The 6,591-nt window shown below is 48.8% G+C and overlaps 1 long non-coding RNA gene across 1 annotated transcript; it reads right to left on the bottom strand.

Annotated features, from left to right (window-relative positions):
• Nucleotides 1-656: 656 nt before the first annotated feature.
• Nucleotides 657-3,176, bottom strand: LOC131916177 (uncharacterized). Its single transcript, XR_009380517.1, has 2 exons — nt 3,080-3,176; nt 657-1,468 (listed from the first exon to the last, which is right to left on the bottom strand). It is a non-coding gene; the product is annotated as an uncharacterized LOC131916177 (long non-coding RNA).
• Between the last annotated feature and the right edge of the window lie 3,415 nt (nt 3,177-6,591).

Below are 6,591 nucleotides of genomic sequence, written 5' to 3'. Positions count from 1 at the left end.
AGTTAAAAATAATAATAATAACCATAGTCAGTCTTCAGAGGCATGGATTCTAGCCACATTCTAGCCCACCATAGATCTGAGATATTCAGAAATGAAATATTGTAAGTCTTGAACAAGTAGAGAGCTTTTCATTTTATCATTCCCCAAACAATACAGTATTAACAACTACTTGCATATGATTTACATTGCATTGGACAATGAATTAACCTGGAGATTATTTAAGTCATGCAGAAAGATGTCTGCATGTTCTATACAAACAGTATCCCATCTTATGCAAGAGACTTGAGCATCTCTGGGTTATGGTATCTGGGAGGGAGCCCTGGAAGCAACCCCCCTACTCCAGAATATAAGAGAATAGCACACTGCCCATGATTTATATTAATTTCTAATCCATTGCCTCATTCTCCCAAAGCAATCCCTGTGAACCATACAGCGGGCACGTTCTTTGCTCCATTTCATAGATAGGAAGACTGAGGCACTGCAGATTAAGCATCGTCCTCGCCGTGTCACACAGCACAGGAGAGGAAGGACAAGCATGAACTTTGACACCAATTCCTGGAACGAGGGCTATGTCCCTGGGCTGCTTCCTACGTCCACAAGCTGCACCCTTCATAAATCTCAGCACAGGGGGCAAAACATGCTTGGAATGAACCACCCAAGCTGAGATCCTTCTTTATATCCTACAAAAGGGAGGTCCTTTGCCTGCTGGGGCCATGGGTGACTTGGAAATCAGCCTTTTGTGGTCTGTTTTCTGAGAGAAGGGAGGCCACCCTACTCTCCCCTGTCAATGTTTTATCTTCTCAGGCCAATCTCTGCAGACCACAGGAGCAGCTTTTGCCTGAAGAGTTCAAGCATCTCTCAGACAGCAGGCAGCAGCAGGACATTCAGCAGCAGGCCAGCAGCTCTCCAAGTGTGCGCCTCTGATCAGCAACCTCAGCAACATTTAGCACTTCTTAGACACCCCATTTCTCAGGCTCCATGGCAGACCTGCTGTGTGTGACGCTCTCGGTGCACAGCCCAGCAAGCCGCAGTTCACTAGCCCTCCAGGGCAAATGATGCACACAGCATTGTGGGGACCTCTGGTCTTGCATGCCATAGGATAGAGGAAAAGGAGTGAGATCTCATTTGGACACTCCTTTTTTTCTTTCTCTCTCCCACCAGTTTCTCTGTACCTTCTGCCTGCCCTACCCCTAAGTCTGATACCTCCTGCATGGTGTACCCACACCCTTCCTCTGGACTGTCCATTGAGTAGTTCTGGAATCTTGCCCTTTCTCCTGCTCACAGCCTACAACACTGCAGCTAGGTGCCACAGGACTTGCCCTCTTCTGGCAGAGAAATGGGCTTCAGTTCTACGTCAGGCTCATCCTGTCAACCAAGAAGGCCATCCACTCTTTTCTTGACCATTTAAGGGCAGAGTCATTCTTTCCGCCAAAGAATTGATTTTCTTCTGAAGACGTCACGTTCTAGCCTATGAGGGAAGTGTGAGTTATTCTGTTAGTACGGCTCGTCCCACTCACTGTGAAGTGATGGCAGGCCCTTATCCTATTAGAGCTACATCTCCTGACTTCCTGGGCCTATTTTCACACCAAGAAACCAATACGTGTCTGAAAGTACCTCTGAGTCACCCAGCCTGGTCTGGCTCCTCATTTTTTTTTTCCTGAAGGAGGAGGGGTGCAGTTCACCCCATTCTCCTTTGCTCACTACATGAATGATAGAGGCAGGAAGAGTAGCAACAGGGCTGGTGACGCTGCTTACTAAGGACCCTGCCTTGTTGTCCTAGGCCCCACCAGTGCCCACTGGGCAGGGCTTCATGGTCCCCTGTCCCTAAGAGGACCTGGAACAGCAGAGGCCAGGTCAGGCTACCAGACGGTGCTGGGTTCTACTTCCCTGAGCTTTTCTGGACCAGCTCTAAAGCACATGGCATGCCAAGATCCATGGACCCTCATCACTGTTCATCTTCAGAGGAGGTGGATTTCCGCAAACAAGCCCTGCCCAACAAGTACATGGAATTCCTGCTTATGGCTGTGGTCACACATGCATGGTCCATACAACAAGTGCCTCCCCTCCCACCCTGCTGACCATGAGCCACAGAGGGAGCCAACATCTTGTCAGCGGACAAGGGAAAACCCTAGTCATGTGTTGATGCCACTTGTTTGGATAACAATGTCCCTTACAGGAAGAATATCAGTTCTGGGCCATGCCCTTCCCCAGTGTAGACAGGAAAGCCTCAGTGCTAGGTTCTACCAGTCAGCCAATCCAGTGAGTCACAAGGAACCCACCAGAGATTTTGTTCCAGACATGTTTTCCAATGGCCACCAGCAGAGGAAGCTCTCAGGAAGACCACCTCTGCTTTCTCCAAGCTGGATCAGAAGTTGGGGTAGGGCCAGTTCATTGTCTTTAACCTCATACTTTAACAGACTTAGATTGCAACTGGCCAGACAACCTGACTTAAACTGGCATAAATAAAAGAAGAAGAAATGTGTGGGCTGTCCATAACCAACATTTAGCAATCGGCTCGCTGCAGGTGTGGCTGGATATGTGTTCCAGTGTACACTACTGACAAATGCATATTAAGACTTCCATGTTCCAGGTGTGGTTATTCGTATGAAGACTAAACTCTGACCTCGTGAAAAGTAAGCCTGTGTCACATAAGATTACCACTGGTTGATGCTGCATCCTTCCAGGTTCAAATCCACAAGGAGCTCAGAGTCCAAGCAAATGTCCCCGAAGCACTGACTAGTCACGCAGGAGTCACACACCCAGCCTGAAGCCCTTAATCTGGCCAAAGGAGGTAGAGGCTGTCAATGACTCAGCCTCTGATTTCATGGTCCTTGCAGACCACTGAAATGGATGAGAGGAGATGGGTAGTTGAAGATGGGATTAATACTAAAATAACACATGGTCTCCTCTCCCATCCCCTCTGCCTATTGGTCTCCTTGCTTGAGGATTGCCTTTGCCCCTGAGACGCAAGCTCCTCTGATGGACTGAGCAGGCAGAGCTAGACTCTCCTTCCTCCCCAGGCTTCATCTAGAGGCAAAACAATAACAAAGCATGTTCAGACACACAATGGACAGTTTACCCGTTCATTTCCCACTCTTTGTCACGTCCTCTGTCCCTGCAAGGTGATGAGTGCTAACAGTTGAGTGTGCCCCAAAATTCATGTGTTGAAGCCAGGGTGAAAATGATGCAAATGAGGACTTTGGTGGTTACCGGGGTTAAATGATGTCACAAAGGCGACACTCCTGAGATGCAATGAATGTTCTAAGGGGAGACGTTAGAAAGGGTGAGCATCCTCTCCCCACCCTGACAAGCACAAAGAAGAGGTCATATGAGGACACAGTGAGAAGCATCCATCTGCAAGCCAGGAATAGAGCCCAGCGCCCAGCCACGCTGAGCTCAATCTTAGACTTGTAGCCTCAAGACAGAGAGGAAACAAGTGACGGATGTCAGAGTCCCCAGACGGCTGAATTTCTTGTGGCAATTTGAGACAGACAATAATGGAATAGACCTTGACCCCTCCCTGCCCAAAGCCCCTGAGACCATCTGAAAGGGGACTAAGGCTCCAAGGAAAGGTATTTGCTGCTCCAAGCAGCCAGGCAGGGAGACAGGGGAGGCGATGGAGGGATAGGGTATCTCAGGTCTGTGTGCTTTTCACTGCAGACTACATTGGACTGCAGTGAAGAACCCTGCCCGTCAACACAGGAGCAGAAGCCCCAGCCTTCAGTCTCCATTTGCACTTGACTTGCTAGCTGATACAGTGGGTATCTTCCCCTCTCTGAGAGTCAGTCTCCACATCCATAGGGTGGGGATGCAGGATTGCATATACGCCATGTTCCCTTCCAGCTCGGATGCCCAGCTTGTCCTCTGGGGCTTCTGGGACAGCAGCAATTCACACCCAGGTAGCACCCATCTTTGTCCATTCTTCCTCTCCACTCAGGGTTTGTAGAGATGGGAGTACCCACATTCCAGGGAAAGCAGCATCTGTTTGTCCCCGCAGAGCCCCGAGCTTCCCAGGGTCGGGCTGCTGATAGAATTTCCGATGCTTAGTCATACTTTTTTGAGTAAATATCATGGTAAAAAGACATGACATTTCCGGGGCCAGTCTTCAGCATTAATAAAAGATTCCAAGAACAGAGTGACCTTTTCACAAAGGATTTGTAAATGCCAAAAACTACATAAAACCTCTCTTTCTGCGGCAGACAGGATTGTCACAGCTCAGCATTTATTCTGCCACATGTGAGGCTGGCTCTGCCTCCTGCCAGGTCCTTATGATGCTGGTGAGGAGCTGAGGGCATGAAGCAGGGGAGGAGGGAAGGGAAAGGGGAGAGGAATAGATGGAGGAAGAGAATGAAGGGGACGAAGGAGAAAGACAAAGGGAGAGAACGGGATGGAGAAGGGAGGCAGAGAAAAAATGGGCAGAGTTCCAGGGGGCCACCTTGGAAATGTGTGTGGGTTGGCTCAAGGAAGTTGATACTCCATCAAGGACCACTCAGTCACTGACCAGGTTCCTGAGTATCATGCATCTAAGTTTGTGTCCAACTTACAGACTCAGGCAACCAAAAATAACTATGAATGCAGGCACAAAATTGCAAGTCTAGGACACTGTGAAGCTTTATTTTTTTGTGTGACTTATTGTGATTTGATTATGTGGTTTTTGAGTGTAAGATTAATAGATAACAACACTGTGTCAAGAGGTTGGACACACCTGACTGCCAACTCTTAGCCACCATGACTGTCACCACCACCATGGGGCCAGCTGTGTTACCTCCTGCTGGCCACAAAAAGGTGGCTTGAGTGGCTGGTCCATCCATAGGAGCACAAACATCCTCTTGCTAGCCTTCATGCATGCCAGGGAGACAGAACCACAGGGTGAGGGCGGGTAGCACGGCATGTGGAAAGGAAACACATTCTGGGAACAGAATCTTCTAATTCCAGGCTAGCCAAGCCTGTTTCTGCATCCATGAGAAAGGGCCTTCCTGTTAAGGTTAGAAGGGCGACATTATGACATCATAGGACAGAAGTCACAGGAACATTACTAAGGGCATTCTTGTCAGTGTGCCATACTATTCTTCCTTCTGGGGGCCTCTGAGCCCCTTCTGCTCTTTGGTCTTTCTCAGTGGTCAGGCCAGGAGCTCGGAGTATCTTTAAAAGTAGACCCCACTCTTCAGGCCAGAGAGTTTATTGGATCTTTCCCACACCCCGAGGCAACTGCCAGGGACTTGAGAAGAGCAGCTCTCTGAGGGAGACCTTCCACGTGAAGTATGCCCTAGAAAGACACTTCATCCCCTGAGCTGCCTCCATGGGGTCATAGCTGGACATGAAGCTCTGAGCTGCTCTGGGCTGGACTCACTATGCCATGATGGTTGACAGATTCTAATATTCTTTCCTTCTTTCTTTTCTTTTCTTTTTTTTTTTTTTGGTTTTCTGAGACAAGGTTTTTCTGTATAACTGGCCTCAAACTCACAGATATCTGCCCATCTCTGCTTGGTTGTCTTTTTTAAAAAACCATGCATTATACAAGAGGACATAATAATGCACAGCAGTGACATGAGGCAATTGTCCAGTTAACAAGGATAGAGTGGGTTGCACAGCCTGGCTCAGGAGCCTGGCTCATGGTTTTAGAACATGGTCTGCAAAGAGTGTTTTAATTCAACTATGACAAGGCAGGCTTTGGTGGGCCACACTATGTGATAAGCAGTAAGGAAATTCATACAGAGAAGCCCTTACTATCCCTTTAAGCCCCACAGTCATGAACAATGAGTCCTTATAAGAATTAGCTCTTGTGAAACAAAGGACCAGAAAGTTCAAGAGATTTGCCGCATCACGCAGCAGATTGAAGACTGGGACTCATTAACTGGCCTCTTCACCCACTGTTCTGTGGCCCATCCCATGAGAACCAGACTCTGAACCAGTTTCCAGTTGTGTGTAGATAGATAAGAATGTCCACAGAGTCAATGAGACAGATGGTGACATCTCCCAGGCTTCCTTGATGGACAGGTTCACAAGTGAAGGCTGCCATGAACTGGAGCATCCTGCCAAGTAACAATGGAGAGAAACTAACAAAGGCAAAAAGCATCATGGGAGCACAAGAGGCAGACCTTGATGGTTCGGAGGGTGCAGCTGGGGGCTGAGGGGGATGGGTCCTTGCCTGTGATGACCTCATGGGGCAAAAGAAAGGGGTAGCTTTGAGCCCTGACCAAGGTATACAAGATCAGGAGTCAAAACCCAAATCAGGCCCATTAGAGTGAATCTGAGGAGACAGGACCTGGAAGACATAAAAAACAGATCAGCAAGGGCCTTGATGTACAGAGGGCAGACACAAGCCAGGGAGATCAAAATCCAGGGAAGGTCAGTGCAGTGGCAACATTGGCAAGGGAGTGTGGTGATCAGTCAGCCCACCACAGGTTCCTGCTGCCCTTTAGGTAGGTTAGGTCTATGTAAAGGGTCCAGTGTAGCACAGACAGCCGAGAGTCCTCATCATAGAAGAGGCTGGCAGCTGAAGTGACAGCCCACATGACAGGCCAGTAGGCAACCACACTGGGCTCAGAGGCTGAGGAATGCATGTTTCATGCTCCCAGCTGCTCCTGCAGG

This window comes from Peromyscus eremicus, chromosome 8a, assembly GCF_949786415.1.
Source record: "Peromyscus eremicus chromosome 8a, PerEre_H2_v1, whole genome shotgun sequence".
Taxonomy (NCBI): domain Eukaryota; kingdom Metazoa; phylum Chordata; class Mammalia; order Rodentia; family Cricetidae; genus Peromyscus; species Peromyscus eremicus.
Note: the sequence above shows the minus strand (reverse complement) of the source record. Positions and strands in the feature narration are given on the sequence as shown.